Source organism: Macaca fascicularis, chromosome 2 (genome assembly GCF_037993035.2).
Source record: "Macaca fascicularis isolate 582-1 chromosome 2, T2T-MFA8v1.1".
NCBI lineage: Eukaryota > Metazoa > Chordata > Mammalia > Primates > Cercopithecidae > Macaca > Macaca fascicularis.
The window spans coordinates 59,058,208-59,077,832 of record NC_088376.1 but is presented as its reverse complement, the minus strand read 5'-3'; the positions used below and the strand labels follow the sequence as shown (position 1 = coordinate 59,077,832).

At 42.3% G+C, this 19,625-nt stretch overlaps 1 protein-coding gene across 1 annotated transcript in view; it reads right to left on the bottom strand.

Annotated features, from left to right (window-relative positions):
- The window catches only part of KCNAB1 (potassium voltage-gated channel subfamily A regulatory beta subunit 1), a 498,217-nt gene that overhangs the window by 429,497 nt on the left and 49,095 nt on the right, over nucleotides 1–19,625 (bottom strand). The gene's annotated exons all lie outside the window — the stretch shown is intronic.

Below are 19,625 nucleotides of genomic sequence, written 5' to 3'. Positions count from 1 at the left end.
ACTTTCCTTCTCTCCTTTCCCTTAGGCCAAAAAGAAACTTGAGGCAGGATGAAAGGATTGGAGTGGACTGGATAAGGTTTGAGTTGCCACTGGGCCTGACCTACCCTGTCCAAGGAGGCATCCAGGTGGAAGCGAAGTGGAAGATTATGGCAACGTAGGCCTGAGGGCAGCCTCCTTGAGTCCTGTACCCTGAGCAATTGTAGAATGTACTGCGAAACTGGGACACTTACGAGCATGAAGAGTGCTATTAATAGTCACATAGAGACAACAGGCAAAAACTGGCAAAGTCTTCTGCAAACCAGGAGGTATAATCATCCTACACATCCCCCCAGCATGATGTGGGACAGCAGCCAAACGTTTCTCTAGCAGTGGTCCCTGCCATCAAAAGTCGTGCAGGAATGCCTGAGGAAGCCAGCAGCTGCGAAAGCTGGGGTCGAGATCAAGGGGATACAAAGGGCACAAATGGGGCCCTGGAGGCCCACAGATGTGAGGGGAGAAAGTCTCATCCCGGGGGCATGGGTTAGCAGCCCTGTAGTGTGGGCCCCTGAGGACTGAGGATGGCACGGAGACCAGGTGCTCTGCCCCGGCTTAGATAATACGTAAGACCCTTAGAAACACAGGTCACCCCTACGGAGAAGGGAGGCGAGAAGAGAATCCAAAATGACTGAGTTTTTACCTTCAAAGGTGACTGTTTATCTTGAATTGCCAAAATTTTTATTCAGTAATCAATGGGAATTAAGGTTTCATGAGCTACACACTGAGGAATGAATGATGTTTTTGTATTCCTGGCCACCATGATGTGTAAAAAGTAAAATTATTTCAATTTTCGTTCTAAGATGATCCACATTTGTTTCCAATGTCCCCTGCATCCTCTGAACTTGGTAGAACATCAGACTATTCCCAAGTAAGTGAAACACATACATCTTCAGATAAGCAGGTTGTAGATATAGACCATGATGGGCAGAGCCTAGCAGGAGGAGCATGAGGATACGGACCTCCAAGTCTCAGCACGAAGAAGTTCAAACCAGGCTGCTATATACAGTCAGAATAACAATAATAATGATCACAATAACTAATACCCATCTAGTTTTGGATCTGAACCATTTTTACATGTATTCTCATTTCGTTCTCCATTTTTAGATGAGGAAATGGAAGCCCAGATGGGTTGTATGACTTGCTCTACTTTAAGCAGCTTTCAGGGACTCAAACCCTGATGCTGTGTTTCACTATCCATATATTCCTTCCAGGACCCCCAGCTGCTGACTCAAGGACCACCACCCAAAAGTATAGAGAAGGGTATTTCCCTACACAAAGAGTATGGAATCCTTCCAGCCATGAAAGAACTCTGTGCATTAACTATGTTTTGAGAGATCCGGGCGCGGTGGCTCAAGCCTGTAATCCCAGCACTTTGGGAGGCCGAGGCGGGCGGATCACAAGGTCAGGAGATCGAGACCACAGTGAAACCCCGTCTCTACTAAAAATACAAAAAATTAGCCGGGCGCGGTGGCGGGCGCCTGTAGTCCCAGCTACTCAGGAGGCTGAGGCAGGAGAATGGCGGGAACCCGGGAGGCGGAGCTTGCAGTGAGCCGAGATCGCGCCACTGCACTCCAGCCTGGGCAACAGCGTGAGACTCCGTCTCAAAAAAAAAAAAAAAAAAAAAAAGAGAGAGATCAATTTCTTTCACTCTCACTTAATGGTATTAGTAGGTAGCACACTGGCTATTTGCTCCGCTAATGCCTTGGATTTTTTCCTTACCCACCTGGTGCAGGCAAAGGAAAAAAGATTTCTTCCTTCCTGTTAATTTGCTAAACATGAATTACTGTTGGTCATCTTTATCGCCTTTTACATACTTATCACTGTGTAAGGAGTTGCTTTGTATTTTTACAGCATTTTTGCTGCATAAATATGCCACACATTTCTTTTAGAACATCATCATTGAAAGAAAACACAGTGCATCTTGGTAAGTTTTAGAACATCGCTATTTATAAAGCATGGAGCAACTCTCTCTAAAAATATTTAAGTGTTTGGCAAATAAAGAGAACACATTGAAGCCATCAGCAAAATATGTGCTAAAGGCTATGCTGTCCTTGCTATCACTGCTTTAAAGAAACATCAAGAAAAAAATAATATCCTCTGTGGGCCTCTAGCAGCCTCTTATATAAATCATCTACTTCTTCACCACCTCCTCTCCTTTGGAAGAGACAAAGAACTGAGCATGGTCCCAAAAAGGAAAAGTAGAGAGTGTGTAAAATGAGAAGTAATTACTTTCTTGTTTTTAAACGTGGACAAATTGTGATAATGATCAGGCAACTAGAATTGATGACATTTTGTTATCTTACAGGAAACATTCGGAATGTCAGATTATCAGTAAGCCTGGCCCAACTAGTGCCCTTTATTGCTATAATGTTCTCAAAGATCTTTTTTTTTTTTTTTAACTTGAAAGGCCCTTTACTAATAGACTCAAAGGGCATTTCTAATTCACAAAATCTATTTTGGGGGTCCAATATCTAAATCCATTTCTCCCTTGTCAGAGTTTTGATGCTGTGATTCCTTTGGTCCAGTTCTTGTTTATGTCACATTGCCTTAGTTTCAATCCTAGGGACTGATCAATCACTCATAATTCAATCACTCAAATAAATTCAGTCACAAAAATTCAATCACTCCCAATAAAAATAACACACTGAGGCTACGTGTGACTCAGTACAAACTTAAATATTTCTTCAGCCCTACAGTGAAAAAACAAATAACGACCCACATTTTGGATGCATTATTCCTACCCTTTATACACTGATACTGCCTTGCTACCTGGTAGAAAAAAAGAAATGACTTCATTTCTCACCCACACCTGACACAGAAGAATATCATTTTGTTTAGGGTTTCAACTTGACTGAATATTTTGAAGAAACCTCTCACTAATATTTTCCAACATGATGATCACATTGCCTTGAGGGGAACCTCATTAATAAAAACCACAAATATTGGGGATGAGAAAGTAAATAGCAAAACTAAAACAATGCATGTGTTTAGGGAAGCGGTTGTCTAATGAAAAGGATGCCTGAGAGAGCTGTTGATCTGGAGAGGGAGAAGGTGTTTAACAGGCATCAGACAGAGGTGGGTGGACCCGGGCTATGCTGTACATGAGCTGTGTAAACTGGGCAAGTTATTGCTCCTGAGTTCCTGTGTCCCCACTGGCACAAGAGAAAAATACAGATTCAATGTTTCTTTGAGGATTATAGATATTGAATATAAAGCATCTAGCCATAGTAAGTGATAAATGAAACATCTTGTCATTCATTGTTATATTATTTCCATTTTAACACCTAGAGTGTTTTTTAAATGTGTCAAAGTATCCACACATGTTTTATTTAAATGTAACGCACATTGAAGCATTTGACCCAATTTTTTTTTTCCAGCTTCCAAAAGCTGATTTGTACAGTGATGACCCAGTACCTGTGAAGTTTAGGCCATATCACCAGGGAACTCATTATTCCAAAATGTCAGTGGCCTGATTTAGGATACACTTTGCACAGGCTGGTTAATGGTGAGGAGACTGAAAGCATAGAGGTTCCCCTATAACTATTTAAGGCACCATAAGAGGGCTAAGGTGCTGTGATTAGTTATGACATAAATTAGGAGAAGGCACGAGACAGGGCCAGTAGGGGCAGCAGACCTGACCACACTAAGAATGAAGCAACCGGAGGGACCCAAGCATCTGCAGGGGTGCAGACTCCTCAGAGTTGCTCACAGCACTTCCATCATTCCTGTAAGGAGTCCTGGAAAAGGCTGGGGCACATTGTGGGACTTTCAGTTGCTATGAAAAAACAAAAACAAAAAAACATTGGCTCATTTTCTTTTCACACTCAGATTATCCATACACAGAGTTTTTTGCTTCTCAAAGTGTGGTCCAAGAACCAGCTTCCTGGGCAGCACCTGGGAGCTTACTAGAAATGCAGAATTAGCAGGGCGTGGTGGATTATGCCTGTAATCTCAGCACTTTGGAAGGTCAAGGTGGGCGGACTGCTTGAGGTCAGGAGTTCAAGACCAGCCCAGCCAACATGGTGAAACTCTGTCTCTACTAAAAATACAAAAATCAGCCAGGCATGGTGGTGCCTGCCTGTAATCCCAGCTATTTGGGAAGCTGAGGCAGGAGAATCGCTTGAACCTGGAAGGTGGAGGTTGTCATGAGCCAAGATTGCGCCACTGCACTCCAGCCTGGGTAACAGTGAGACTTCATCAAAACAAAACAAACAAACAAAAAACACAGAATCACCCCAGACCTACTGAATCAGGATCTGCGTTTTAATAAGGTTTCTCAGTTGATTCGTATGCACATCGAAGTTTGAGGCTTTAGTCTGCACGTATGCGGGGACTGTGTGTATGGAGTGGCTGAACAGGGTGGAGAAGGCATAATTTTTGAGTGGTACAGAAAAAACTGAGACCTACAGAGTTTTGGTAACTTTTCTAAGTGCACCTATCCCTGAATGATTCCAAAATCCATGCTCTTTCACTATTATTCCATAATTTTCATTACTTGAAAAATAGCAACTCTTCAAACTTGAGCTGCATGCCTGTTAAAGACTACATATGTCTTCATCTATGGCCATACCACCCCAAACGTGCCTGATTTTGTCAAATACATATGTTCTCTATACAAAATTTCCTCCTGACAAATAGTGGTTAGCAGGATTAGTACAGATCGTCCCAGGTGGGTTGGGGGAAGGGAGAGTAGGAGTAGGGATGAAAATACAACTCAAACCAGGGCAAGTAATTTTCCCATAATGCAGCACAGACTCTTCTATTAATATAATAAGACCATATGTGAATTCTCTTTGCCTCAAACCCTAAGACCTGCTTCTGGCCGTGAGCTTCTTAAGACACTGCTTTCTGCCTCAATGGTGCATGAAACATGCCTTCCTGTGTCTTGATGCCCATTCTGACCATAGCACCTTCTATTAAGTGCTGATGTACCATATTTAAATTTTCCCAGTGATTTCCTTTGTGAGTTATAACTAAAAAGTAACTGTGCAATGTTGGCATTAACAATGTTTGACAAACTAATCAGTTTCTTAATCCATTTTCTTCCTGAAATACTATTTTTCAAGTTTTTCATTTGTTTGTTTTTTTGAGATGGAGTCCCACTTTGTCACCCAGGCTGGAGTGCAGTGGCCGGATCTCAGCTCACTGCAAGCTCTGCCTCCCAGGTTCACGCCATTCTCCACTACAGGCGTCCGCCACCACGCCCAGCTAATTTTTTGTATTTTTAGTAGAGATGGGTTTTCACCATGTTAGCCAGGATGGTCTCAATCTCCTGACCTCATGATCCGCCTGCCTCGGCCTCCCAAAGTGCTGGGATTACAGGCGTGAGCCACTGCACCCAGCTAGTATGATCTTTTAAACAGATATGCTACCCATTCAGAGCTAGACAGACCATGTTTTATCCTTCACAAATAGGAGGTGAGGCTGTGGAGACTGCATGGTGAGGAAGGGAGGAAGGCGGAAAATAAGCAGCCCAACTTTCCTCTCCTCTTGCCCTCTCATTCTTCTGCTGGTGCTTCCCTTGACCAAGCCCAACAGGAAGCCAGAGGCCAAGGGAGCCAGATGATAGTCTGTAGAGGTTGGACAATAAGGACACAGAAAAGACAGAGGTTGAGAATGGATCTGCAGGAGAAACAGAATAATCAGCAAGTGGAGGATGTTCTAAAATGGCCACTGTCTCCACAGTGGATGAAAGAGCTGCCTGGGAATGGGGCCTGCCTGAAGTTGGAGGCCATGAATTTATAGTAGCACTTGCTAGTGCAGACCTGTGACTACCTCCTGGAGTGCCCAGAAGTCCAGTTGTAAGCCTGGAGAAATGGGGCGGTTTGGCTGACTTGGAGTTTTGCAGGCAGGAGAAATGAAAGCACAGTGGAGGTGAGGAATTTGACACTGGAAAAACATCAGTGATGGACAATGGTATGTAATATTTGTGAATAAGATATTGAAAAGAGGAAGCTACTAGTAGGGAAAAAAAGTCAAATTCCTGGAGGTGAGACCCGGCGGTACACTGCTGTGCTTCTCAGTGGTCTCTGGAGAGTCAAAGCATCTCTGAATGGACAGGAAACTGGGCCAAAACAGGGATTTATTTCTATTGCTGAGCTTCCTGTCATGAGCATCTCTTCAGGTTGTGTTGGTTTGTTTTTGTCTGGCACATCTTTTTGTGTCGGTGAACAGTAGCTTCTGCATTCCACATAGATATCATCAGACTATAAATCACAATGCCCACCTGGCTCCCGATCACACTGGTGACCGCATTGTCCAGGGCATTGTATTTTGAGCACGGCAGCATGCCATTTAACATGCTATCATATGCTCATCCAAGGAATGAGCACACAGCTAACAAATTCCAATCAGAGCCCTTCTACAGGACTGATGTGTGGACAAGGGGAGAGAGGAGACCTCTATTTCTGTTATATTGTATCGTATTGCATCGTATTCTATTCTATTCTATTCTATTCTATTCTATTCTATTCTATTCTACTGTATTGTATTGTACTGTATTGCACTGTATTGTATCCCTATGGCATTGTAAACCAAAGTCTGCAAGCCTAGGTCTGCCAAGATCCAGGGTGGCTCTCAGGTGGAGAAAGTCTATCAGAAACAGGAGGAAAAATACAAGACCAACATTCAAAAAGACAGACAAGAAGAACAGAAACATGTAGAGATAAAATGCCCTGACAACATCATTTGAGGTCCTCAATCCAGTAGTGTATGGATCTATCCCATTGACTGCCAGGATTAATGAGACAATGAAGTCCCTTTCATGCTGATTTTTACAGGGTTCCAACTGGTTTTTATAGGGTTTCTGCTGTTTCTCACCAAAAGGAAGCTGAATAATACAATAGTCTGAACCTGTCACAAGTGCCTAGCTTGGTTCTGGAATTGGTTGGTTATTTAGAACTCCATGTAGGCTTGGGCTGAACCTTCCTGGCCAGAAGGACTCAGGCTGTTACCTACCCGAATCCCTCTAACTTGTTCCTCAGGCCCAGTCAAAAGTCACTCTGCCATGGAAGCCACCCAGGCCACCCAGATACCTGTGGTCATTCCACCTTTCACCTGGAGCTAATGCAATTCAGCATTGTTGAATGATGACAACATAAAGAATCAGAGACTCAGAGACTTTTCAGGCCTGATACAAATTACAGTGTGTGAAGAGCTGGTCAAGCCCCTTAATTTTACAGATGGGTAAACTGAGACCAGACTTGCCCATGGGCACTCAACTATAAAGCACTGCAGGCGGCCAGGGGAGGGACCTAATATTTATCTAAATGTATTGAGCAATTACTATGTGCCACATTGTGAGCTTTACAAACGTCCCCTCATTTTCCAAACCACCCTGCAAAGTTGGGCTTATTACTGCCATTTTCCATATGAGGATGCCGAAGATCACAGATTTTTTTTTGGTTTTTTTGTTTGTTTGTTTGTTTGTTTGATTGATTGATTGTTTTTAGCCGGAGTCTCGCTCTGTCTCCCAGGCTGGAGTGCAGTGGCGCAATCTCTGCTCACTGCAAGCTCCGCCTCCCGGGTTTACGCCATTCTCCTGCCTCAGCCTCCCAAGTAGCCGGGACTACAGGCGCCCGCCACCTCGCCCGGCTAATTTTTTGTATTTTTAGTAGAGACGGGGTTTCACTGTGTTAGCCAGGACGATCTCGATCTCCTGATCTCGTGATCCACCCTCCTCGGCCTCCCAAAGTGCTGGGATTACAGGCATGAGCCGCCGTGCCCGGCCTTTTTCTTTTTTGAGACGGAGCCGCTCTGTCGTCCAGGCTGGAGTGCAGGGGCGCGATCTCAGCTCACCGAAAGCTCAGCCTCCCGGGTTCACGCCATTCTCCTCCCTCAGCCTCCTGAATAGCTGGGACGGCAGGCGCCCGCCACCACGCCCCGCTAATTTTTTTGTATTTATAGTAGAAACGTGGTTTCACCGTGTTAGCCAGGATGGGATCACAGATTTTTTAATAACTTGCCACGGACAATTCAATGGCTGAGCTGGAATGCATGCCTTGATCTCTCTGCTTCAGTGCCCTCCCACGTCTGTTTGTTTGTTTGTTTGTTTGTTTGTTTGTTTTTGAAAGAGGGTCTTGCTCCGTCACCCAGGCAGGGGTACAGTGGCATGATCACGGATTACCGCAGCTCGACCTCCAGGGCTCAAAGGATTTTCCTGCCTCAGCCTCTGGAGTAGCTGGGGCTGCAGGCAAGGCACGCACCACCACACCCGGCTAATTTTTTGTATTTTTTTGTAGAGACAGGGTTTTGCCATGTTGCCCAGGCTGGTCTCAGACTCCTGGGCTCAAGCAGTTCACCCATCTCAGCCTCCCAAAGTGCTGGGGTTACAGGCGGGGCCACCATGCCCTGCACCCTCCTGCCTTTTTAAAATTCTGCAGTGTTAGCTCCCCATTCCGAAGACAGAATAAAAATCTGAAGAAGTTATAATATAGCTTTAATTTTAAGATATCCCAAGTAGATGCTGTCTGGGTTATACTGGAAGCCGGCCTTTCCAATAATCTCTCTACCATAAAATATTTCTCACTGTGACCTTTAAGGAATGTTTTACCATACATTATAGTCCTAAGCAGTGAAATATGTTACAAAAGCTCCAAACTTCCGAATACTTTCATCCATGAGTATGATGGAACAGGAAGGAAAGGGAAAACAAAAGACTCTGCCTGTCAAAATAAAATGTAGCTGACTTCTGCCAAAGCACTTTTTCCCGGAATGTCTAATTATTAAACCAGGGGCTGTGATAGAGAAGTCAACTATTTCATTCTCTTCACTCCTGCAAAAAGCCCTTTAGAAGCTCCATTCAGCAACAGAAGAAAAAATTCTTCTGAGGACTATGCAAAATTCTGTTTTATTTGAAAGAAAATCCTGCCATCTCCTTGGCAAGAGATGTATGCCATGAACAGGAGATAAAACAGGGTGATCCAAACAGCCCAATTTCACCCTGGGGCCTCCAGACTTCCTCCTGGGCATGGGCCTTCCCCAGCTCAGCTTTAAAGGGCTGCCAGTTGCAAGGCACAAAATCAAAGAGCAGGCACATTGTCCCTCTGACTCCAAGAACCCTAGATTCTTGAATGTTCATTTCTGTTATTATTAATGATAGCTAACATTTACTGAGCACTAAGCATGTGCTATGCATTATGCTATGTACTTAATGTGCATCATCTCATTTAAATGCCACAACAGGCCAGGCACCATGGCTCATGCCTATAATCCCAGCACTTTGAGAGGCCAAGGTATGTGGATCACTTGAGGTCAGGAGTTCGAGACCAGCTCGGCTAACATGGTGAAACCCTGTCTCTACTAAAAATGCAAAAATTAGCCAGACGTGGTGGCACACACCTGTAATCTCAGCTACTTTGGAGGCTGAGGCAGGAGAATCGCTTGAACCCGGAGGTGGAGGTTGCAGTGCAGAGATCATGCCACTGCACTCCAGCCTGGGCGACAGAATGAGACTCCATCAAAAAAAAAAATAAAAAATAAAATAAATGTCACAACAACTCTATAAAGTAGATATCCCTGGCTGGGTGTGGTGGCTCATGCCTGTAATCCCAGCACTTTGGGAGGCCGAGGTGGGTGGATCACGAGGTCAGGAGATTGAGACCATGGTGAAACCCTATCTCTGCTAAAAATACAGAAAATTAGCTGGGTGCGGTGGCAGGCACCTGTAGTCCCAGCTACTCGAGAGGCTGAGGCAGGAAAATGATGTGAACCCGGGAGGCGGAGTTTGTGGTGAGCCGAGATTGTGCCACTGCACTCCAGCCTCAGTGACAGAGTGACACTCCATCTCAAAAAAAATAAATTAAATAAAATAAATAAAGTAGATAGCCCCATTATCTTTATTTTATAAATGAGGAAATTAAGACTTGTAAAGGTAAAGTAATTTATTTGAGAGAAACATCTGTTTTGTGCCTCCGGCATGGAGCCATCTCAGGGGAGATGAGGCGGGAAGGGAAGGAAGTCAGTCTTTTAGCATCTACTATGTGACCAACACCGAACTAGGCACTTTGTTTCTTACCTCTTCTTCACCATAAGCCTGGTTTCTATAAGACAGGCCTATTTTGTGTAAGAGTTAACCAAGAACTCAGAGAAATTCAGTAACTAGACTATAGCTAGTAGATGATTGAGTGATGATTTGACACAGATCACCTGTTCCTAACATACCTTTCTATATACACCATATGTGTATAGATTATTTGTATCCTGGCTCTGTGATACTAGCTGCATAATTTTGGGCAAGTCTCTGAGCTTTAGTTTCCCCATTTTTAAAGGAGGAATAATATTCCCTCCCAAATAGAAATTGGGAGCCAACTAACATAATGTTTGGGAACTATTACCATGTTCTATAATATTTTTTCCTACGTGCATCTCCCTCCTCTGATTTCTGTGGTGCCTGGTTGACACCCTTTTTAGATCCCTCCCTGCTCATCAATGCTTCTTAGTGGCTTATGGGAGATGTGGGGAGAGGGGGTACTATAATGTGAGTCCCTGGGGGCCTATTCATTCTGCAAAACCCACATCTTGGGGTGGACTTGTCACTCACCGGTTATGCAGTAAATGTTGATTGCTAAGGATCTCCTGCTGTCTTCAATCATGGACACTACAAATGTCCTTGGAAACTCCCAAAACTATTAATGAGTCATTTGGCCTGCTGGTCTTCTTTGGGAGACTTCAGACTCTGCCCCTTTAGGAATTCTGGCCATAACCTCAGTCCCCTCTATAAAATACAAACTCCCAAAGCAATCCCCCACCCCCAATATCCATTATATTTTCCTCTGAAGAGCTACTTCCTTCAGTAAACATGGATTACATTTTACTTTTTTAAATTTCATTTTCACCAAAGATTTTGGAACAATATATAAAGGAAGGGATATTCATACCCACTCCTGTGGTATTCGGCCACAGTAAGAATTAGGCAGTCCCAGAGATATAGATTTGCCTTTCTGCTCCTTAAGCCAAATATGCATGGCCTTCTTGGCGTTCATGTGAGCCACATGGATGAGAAACCCATTGCATTAACTATGTAGTGACCAACAGTGCAGATTAGTTGGGTAGGGCATTTACAGAGAGATATTCTAGAGGATGATGCCTGAATCAATATCACTGTGTGCATCTGGTGTTTAGATGATAAAATTTAGACCCGCATTGCTCTTCAGCTAGGCATTTTATCAGTACTTCAGTAATGTAAAAACAAAATGTCCCAAAGGATTACAAAGAATACAACATTGTTCACTCACAAGACACACAGTTTCACAAAAATTTGTTGGTTCTCAAAGGGTTTTCCTGACCAGAAGAATCGGTATTACCTGGAAACTTGTTAGAAATTAAAACTCTCAGACCTCAGAATCAGCATGTCAGCATCATTCTGGTGGCCTGATTTCATGGCATCCTATAAGAGAGATACCATGCGATCCAGTAGAAGCTATCTGCTTGCCAGGATGCCCTTCTAGAACTGAGAAATGGAGGGCAATAACCCCACAGGTGTGAGTCCCGAAGCTCCTGTGAGACAACTGGTCAACCCCGCACATAGGGAACGTGACAGTGGGAAGAGTCAGAGAGCACCGTGAAGGTGAGAAAGGAAGGCCGGGGCCTGCGCTGGGCCTCATTCGGGTTCAGAGCACCCTGACCAGATGGCACTGCCAGCCCTGGCAAGTTCTAAGCATCAGAAAGGCACTTAGAAAACTCTGAGGAAGAGACTTCAGAGCACAGGAGTCCCTGACGTTGGGGTTTGGGGGAAGGACAGTGGATGGCATGGAGCCTGGGGCAAAAGCCCTGGTGGCCCTGGTCTAAGCATACTACTGACCTCCGTTTGCAAACTGCCTCCACTTACTGCTAAGCACCAGCCTCTACTTTCCCTTAGGCCAGTCTTTGTACATCCCTAGATCCCAGCATGGCATTTTGCATGTAAGAAGAGCTCAATAAAGTTTGTTAACTGTTCCACACATAAATTTTACGGTTATTTTAATTAAAGGAAAAACTACACTATTTGTGGTCTAAATTAATACCACATGCTGTGGAAAGTCTGTCTGAGTCACAGGGTGATCACAGCAAGTTAACGGCAGACCTGAGATCAGGAGGTTACTAATCAGGTCCTTCTGATTCTGAACACTACCGCTTTCTACTATACCATGTGGCTCTGGGCCCATCAAAAGTCATAAAGACCTGAACTTGGGAAGATTGGATTAGGTGAAACTCAAATATGGAATGCAGTCAAAAGAGGTCTCTGGTAGAAATCCCTAAAATAAAGAGTATACAACCAAACTATGGCTGCAATGGTAGGTCTCCTGGAGGAGAGGGATCATTTGACTTTCTGCAAACTGTTCATCCAGACTGCTGTGGTTTGAAGACAAATCATTTGATACTCCTCCCAGAGAAGATGGAGTCTAATTCTCCTTCCCTGATGTGGGCTGGCTTTGGCAACTCATTCCTAATAACTTGAATGTAGCAAAAGAGACACTTAGTATCATCTGAGGTACGTTAGAAAAGCAACACAGCTCCTGCCTAGCTTTTTCTCTCTCTTGAAGGACATGTCTTGGGAGTCTCCCATCTACATATGAAAAACATCTGGCTATGCTGAAGCCACCCTACTGGGGAAATCATATAGAAATAGAGAGAGATGGCCATGAAGCACCAGTTGTTCCAGACCTCAGCTGTTTGCATCAACCACCAAACATGTGAGTAGAGAACATTCAAATAATTTCATTCCTCCACCTTCAGCTGCCAAAGCTGATATCAAGTGGCTCAGAGACAGGGTGCTCCCCCTGAGCCCTGTCTAAGTTACAGATTCATAAGTAAAATATTGGTGTTTTTAGCCACTAATTCTTGAAGTAGTTTGTTCCATGGCATTGCATAAACTAGAACATAGTCCAAACCAAAGGAGGTAAAAGATTCCTGTCAAAAAGAGGACAACTGCCAAATATTATTACTTGGAAGGATCATTTTCAGCATCTATAAATAACACATTTTTGCCTATTTTCTCCAGTAAAGGATATGACAAGTATACACATTCCTCCCTGCCAGGAACAAAAAGCCAGTAAAATAGGGGAAGTGTTTAGTGCCTATTAGAGCTGCCCATGAAATTTGAACATGTTATTCTAAATAAGATTTTCACATTCAGTTCAAAATTACTTGAAATCAATTCAGCATTTTTTTTCCTTCCAGAACTTCTCTTTTGCTGGGATTTTACCAGATTTTCGTGTTGGAGGAAAATTTTACTTTGTAGTCTATTTGTGAATATTCTGTTAATGTTATTTGTTTGCTCTACTTAGAAAATCCGTTGATTTTTTTCATAGCTCTGGAATATTCTTTACTGTTCCTAGGGCCTAGCTTGTATCTCCTGTAGTTTTTGCTCCCTACTCATATTTTTCCGTTGATGCCTCTCTTAGAATAACTGACTCTCAGTTTTGGTTTCTCCACTAAACCCTCTTGGATCATTCAAGCATGCTGCCCTGTATTTTTAAGTCCTTTCTCAGCCCTGTGCCATTCAACCCCCAAGGCCCTTGACCTGGTCCAGCACCATGAGCATCTTTTCTTTTCTGCCATCATCACTCTTCTGTCTCCATCTTCTTAATTTCTTTCATGAGTAATCACAATGGTCTCCTAATTGGTCTCTTTGTTCCCAATATCTTCCTCCTGAAATCCAGGCAGCACGTTGCTATATATCTTTCTAAAACACCCATCTCATCAAGTCAGGGGTTTAACACCACCAGCGTCAAGTCTAAGAGCACAATAGCCCAACGCTATTCCTGAGCTAATCACTATCCTCCCCTCCAGGTTCATCACCCCTTTCCTCTCCCCATAGCAAATTTTCTAGTCATAGCATTCTGCATATGGTTCCCTAAATACACCGTGTTTTTCTGGGCTCCATCACATTTGAAAATAGTGCTCTCTCTCTCTTCCCCACCCTTCCTGCTGCACAATCACCTGTGGAATCCCTGTTTATCTTACAAAAATGCAACTCAGTTGTTCCCTCTTCTAGGACAACTTCCCTGACCCCTCTAGAAAGGCATTACTAGCTCCTCTACCTTGCACATGCTTCTGTTGCTGCACATGTCACAGTGAAGAAATCTGGGTATTTACAAGTCCACCTCCCCTGCTAAACCATGAGCTCCTCAGGAGAAACCATCCTATTCATCACCTAGCACAAAGCCGTCTACACCAAAGAGGCTTAATAAATGATTTTTCAACACATAGGACAGAATAAAATTAACAGCCAATCAGTGGAAGATTACCTGAATGATAGACCAAATATCTCTTTGAAAAAACAGCCTGTGGAAGCTAGCCAGGCAAATCTAAATGTATAAAGTTTCTGTCACAATAACAAAACTTAAATTTGATCCATAGCACTGTGGAAAGTGACTGAGCTGATTCAGTAAAAAGAAATTACTGGGTATATACTCAAAGGATTATAAATCTATAAAGACACATGCACAAGTATGTTTATTGCAGCACTGTTCACAATAGCAAAGACTTGGAACCAACCCAAATGCCCATCAGTGATAGACTGGATAAAGAAAATGAGGTACATATGCACCATGGAGTACTATGCAGCCATAAAAAAGGATGAGTTAATGTCCTTTGCAGGGACATGGATGAAGCTGGAAACCATCATTCTCAGCAAACTAACATAAGATCAGAAAACCAAACACCGCATGTTCTCACTCATAAGTCGGAGTTGAAAAATGAAAACGCATGGACACAGGGAGGGGAACATCACACACCGGGGCCTGTCGGTGGGGGGGCAGTGTGTGATGGGGGACTAGGAGAGGAATAGCATTAGGAGAAATACCTAATATAGATGACGGGTTGATGGGTGCAGAAAACCACCATGGCACATGTATACCTACGTAACAAACCTGCATGTTCTGCACATGTAGCCGGAACTTAAAGTATAATGAGAAAAAAAAAGAGATGAGGAGGTGGAGGGCCAACTCAATATAAACCATCTAAAAAGTAAGTTTTGTTGTTAGCTCATATAATTCTGGTTAAAATTAACAAGGATTATGAGCTCTAAGAGGTGGAAAGTCATTTCTATCTTGTCCTTAACTCTGGTCCAATCCTTTCTTAGATTACTAGGTCTGAGTTTCATGTTCAAACTTCCATAAAAATGGAATGAAGTCACATGGGGCCCAAAGAAGAAAAACAGAAATTATTAAGATTTGAAAACAGGATTGATAAGAAAACATTAAAGATATTAGAGAAACAATTTCGCTAGTAGGAATTACTCAAAAATATTAATTATGTGTGCAAAAGATTAGCTACAAGTTTATAGAAGCATTATTTTAAATTATAAACAAAATGAAAAACAAGTGACCAAAATAGGAGATCATATCTTTAAACATCAATACTTTTGATAGACAAGATAGGAAAGTATAAGCATGGAATTATGTTCAATAATATAGTTATTGAACATCAGATTATAGTATATGTAGTAAAATTCTATTTTTATAAATCTACACATGTATAAATATGCATAGATAAAAGTCTGAAAGAGAATACAGTAAAATGTTGGCAATGATTATCTCTGGAATTTGATTTTTTTTCATTTTGCTCATCTACATTTTCCATGTTTTCTAAAATCATCATGTGTTGCTGTATAATTTTTTAAATTTAAAGTAATTTAAATTAAATGGTAGAAACTGGCACGTGTTAGCAGTGGATATAATCAGGAAACCTCTATAATCTTAGTTTCCTGGGAGCATAAAGTAAATATACCAGTGAATTAGACATAAAACCAAAGGTAGGCTAGGGTGAATACGGGAGATCCCACAATGCCAGGCGAACAAGTTGGGTCATTATTCTGTAAAAAATATGGAACTTTGAAACTTTTTCTTCACAGGAATGGCTCCAATATAGTTGTTATTTAGACAGATATTTGATGGGTAACACTGGGCTTGGTGACTAATTGGGATGGTAGAAAGACAGGAAAGCAGCAGGCAGTGTTTACTACTATAAGGTTTGAAGCCTAAGACATCGGGCAGAAGTGATGGGTTAAATAGGCTAGAGAAAGAGGAGAGGAAAAAAATTGCAAATGCAGAAGGAAAGCATGAGTGAGCTGGACTCTGGACTTGTGCTCCAGCAGCCATGCAACAGCTACTGTTGACCAGGGGTCCCCAAACCCCTGGAACCAGTTCCTGGCCTGTAAGGAACCAGGTCACACAGCAGGAGGTGAGCAGCGGGCAAGCCTGTGAAGCTTCATCTACATTTACAGTTGCCCCCTGTTCCTCACATTACCACCTGAGCTCGAGCTCGGCTTCCTGTCAGATCAGCAGTGGCATAGCATTCTCATAGGAGCACAATTCCTTTTGTGAATTGCACATGCAAGGGATCTAGGTTGAATGCTCCTTATGAGAACCTAATACCTGATAATCTGTCACTGTCTCCCATCAGCCCCTGATGGCTGTCTAGTTGCAGGAAAACAAGCTCAGAGTTCTCACTGATTCTATCTTATGGTGAGTTATATAATTATTTTATTATATATTACAATGTAGTAATAATAGAAATAAAGTGCACGATAAACGTAATGTGCTTGAATTATCCCGAAACCATCCCCACCACCCTGGTCCATGGAAAAATTGTCTTCCAAGAAACCAGTCCCTGGTGCCAAAAAGGTTGGGGACCACTGCTGTTGACTCTTGGGAACTTGATGTGGATTCGTTTTAGAGGACAAAAGAGTGTTAATGCATGTGAAGTTTACACAATTCTTGTAAACTTCAGATTCTCTAGACCAGTATTACATTTCAGAGACCAAATTTAACAAAGCAGCTCTGAATCCACATAAATGTCCAGTAATTTGAGATAAATAAATTAAATGAATGTTGTTGATGTTCTGTTTCAATAGTCAAATTTTCCTTTTCACAATGAAGAATTCCTGGAATGAAACCCAGAGAAATATCTGTCAAGGAATCGGAAGAAATAATATAGAAAGTAATTTCTTTAATCTCAAGTATCTAAAGCTGAAAAGGCATTAAACAATCACAAAAACTGTAGGAAAAAAAAGCAAAGGAAAATGAGAAACATAATACTTTAATTCTCTTTGTTGATATTTTAAGATAATTCTTTACTAATTTATTCTTTGCTCTTTTCCAAAGAGATAGCTTGTTTCATCACCTTAATGTATTTAAAGTCATTTATAATTATTTCAGAAAAGCTTTGTTGGTTCATTCCAAACTGGATTTTAGTGAGAAAGCACTGAGTGGAATGCTGATGTGTCTTCTCATTGGATCTCCAATCCAAAAACTGGTACAATGAAACTTCATTCTGTGTAATCACTAACCTCAAAGGACATGTTATTGATTAAGCACATAAGTCTAGTTTGTACTCCAAATACTTAAAAGAATGAGAGGTGTTAAAATAGAAGAGTCTATCCACTTATTAAAAAAATAGACTAGTAGTCTATTTTACACTAGACTACTCAAGAAGAAATCTCTCAATGTTCTTTCAAAAAGCCATTTGACACTGATACTCTGTGAGGAAATGACCTACTCACCCCTCAACACTATAATGAGGACAGGCAGATTGAAATTTAGAAATTTGAATTCATTTCTTCTCTAACCTTTCCAGGAAGAGAGAAGGCTGCAGACCCAGAGATGTTCAAGCTTTGATTATGAATACCAACCAGTCCTCTTCACATAAGCCAAGCAGATAAATTCATCATCTGGATTTGAATAGAGGCTTTTTTTTAAAAGACAGAATTGCACCCACCCAACATATGTCATCAAAGTATCAGTTTCCAAATGAGATATCAGAGAGAAAAGCTGAGAAGAAGATCTGAGAAGCATTACCCACCAGTGATAGGGAGAAATGCCTTAAGAAATGTAGCCAGGCGCGATGGCTCACACCTGTAATCCCAGCAGTTTGGGAGGCGGAGGCAGGCAGATCATCTGAGGTCAGGAGTTCAAGACCAGCCTGGTCAACATGGTGAAACCCCATCTCTAGTCTCTACAGAAATACGTCTCTAGTCTCTATAAAAACACAAAAATTAGCCATGATGGAGGGTGCCTATAATCCCAGCTATTTGGGAGGCTGAGGCAGGAGAATTGCCTGAACCGGGGAGGCAGAGGCCATAGTGAGGCGAGATCACGCCATTGCATTCCAGCCTGGTCAACAGAGCAAGACTCTGTCTCAAAAATAAATAAATAAATAAATAAATAAATAAATAAATAAATAGAAATGTCTTATTACCATTATTCACATTCTATAGATGAGAAACTGAGTCTGTGGCACACAAAATAACTTGAAGTTGCAGAGCCAGTAAATGGCAGAATCAGAATTCAAATCCATATTGATCTCAGTCTAGACCCTGGCATGTCATTATGAGGCTTATAATATTCTCCTTATATCATTGATTCCTAATAGAGCAGTTGTACTTGAAAACACCTCAAAAGGAACACAATCCTGTAACTTTACCCAGTGCTGTAATGCTTGCCACAGACTGCATCTCTTTCCACAGCGCATCCCTTGCCCCTGCCTAGTAGCTTCTCCTTTAGTTTGCCTCCCATTTCTCAGGACCAGAGGAATCATTGAAGTCGACACTTCTCAGGCCCATCCTGAGTGTCTATTGGCTAGAACTTGTTGGAAGTGGCTCTCTCAGGCTCCTGTCTTTCATATGATATGCACTCTAGTTCATGGTTCCTGTATGCAGAGCAGGGATGCTGAGATTGATCCTACTTAAGACACATACACAGGCCGGACCTTCATCTGTGCTCGACACCTCTATGCCTGTGATCACCACCTTGGCTTGGTCTAACATTCCTCAGATTCTTACAACTGGGATCCTTTAGGAGTTCAAGGTCCAAGGACCTTAGGATTGATTTTTGCCAAGCCCCCAGAAGAAGGGCAATGGAGAAAAACTCTACATGGTCATATAAGCAAAGCAACAGGGTAAATACATGCATGTTCATGGAGTTTTCATTTTATTCAAAGGCTTGGAGAAAAAATGTGGAAAGTATCTGATAATTAGAACAATTTTATAAAAGTTAACATAGATATATTACAGACTAGAATAAAAATTCATGTATATTTTTAAGATAAAACTAGAGGATCAACAGATATGTCAGTGACCTGCTTCAGGCCAGGCTCTCCATCTCCTCACAGGCGTGCATGTCTTCTTCTCCCCCTGTGGAAGTGCCTCAGGGATGAAAGTAGAGAGAACTCTCAGGGCATGCTCAAGGACATGACTTCTACTCCAGCCATGTGCTTTTTCTGCCCTAAGGAGTTTGCTACATGGAACCTCACAGGCCAAAAAAGGCATTGGGTGAATGATTTAGATAAGCTCTCTGCAGGAAGGACCTCTGCTTCTTTTCTCACAAAGGGAATGGAACATTTTCAAGAGGAAATTATCGAGTGTGGACTTAAGGGAAAAGAGCCCCTAGCTGCTCCTATTCAAGACCTGACTAAAAGAGCCAAGAAAATCCTCAAGGTTTCACACATGAATCAGCCCAACTCATCAGAAAGGGGGTGTCCATTTAGGGTTCTGCATTAATAAGGACAGTTTGAGCCAGTTAATTCTTTGTTGTGAGGGGGATATCCTATGCCCTTTGGAATGTTTAGCAGCATCCCTGGATTCTACCTACAAGATCCTCAGTTGTGAC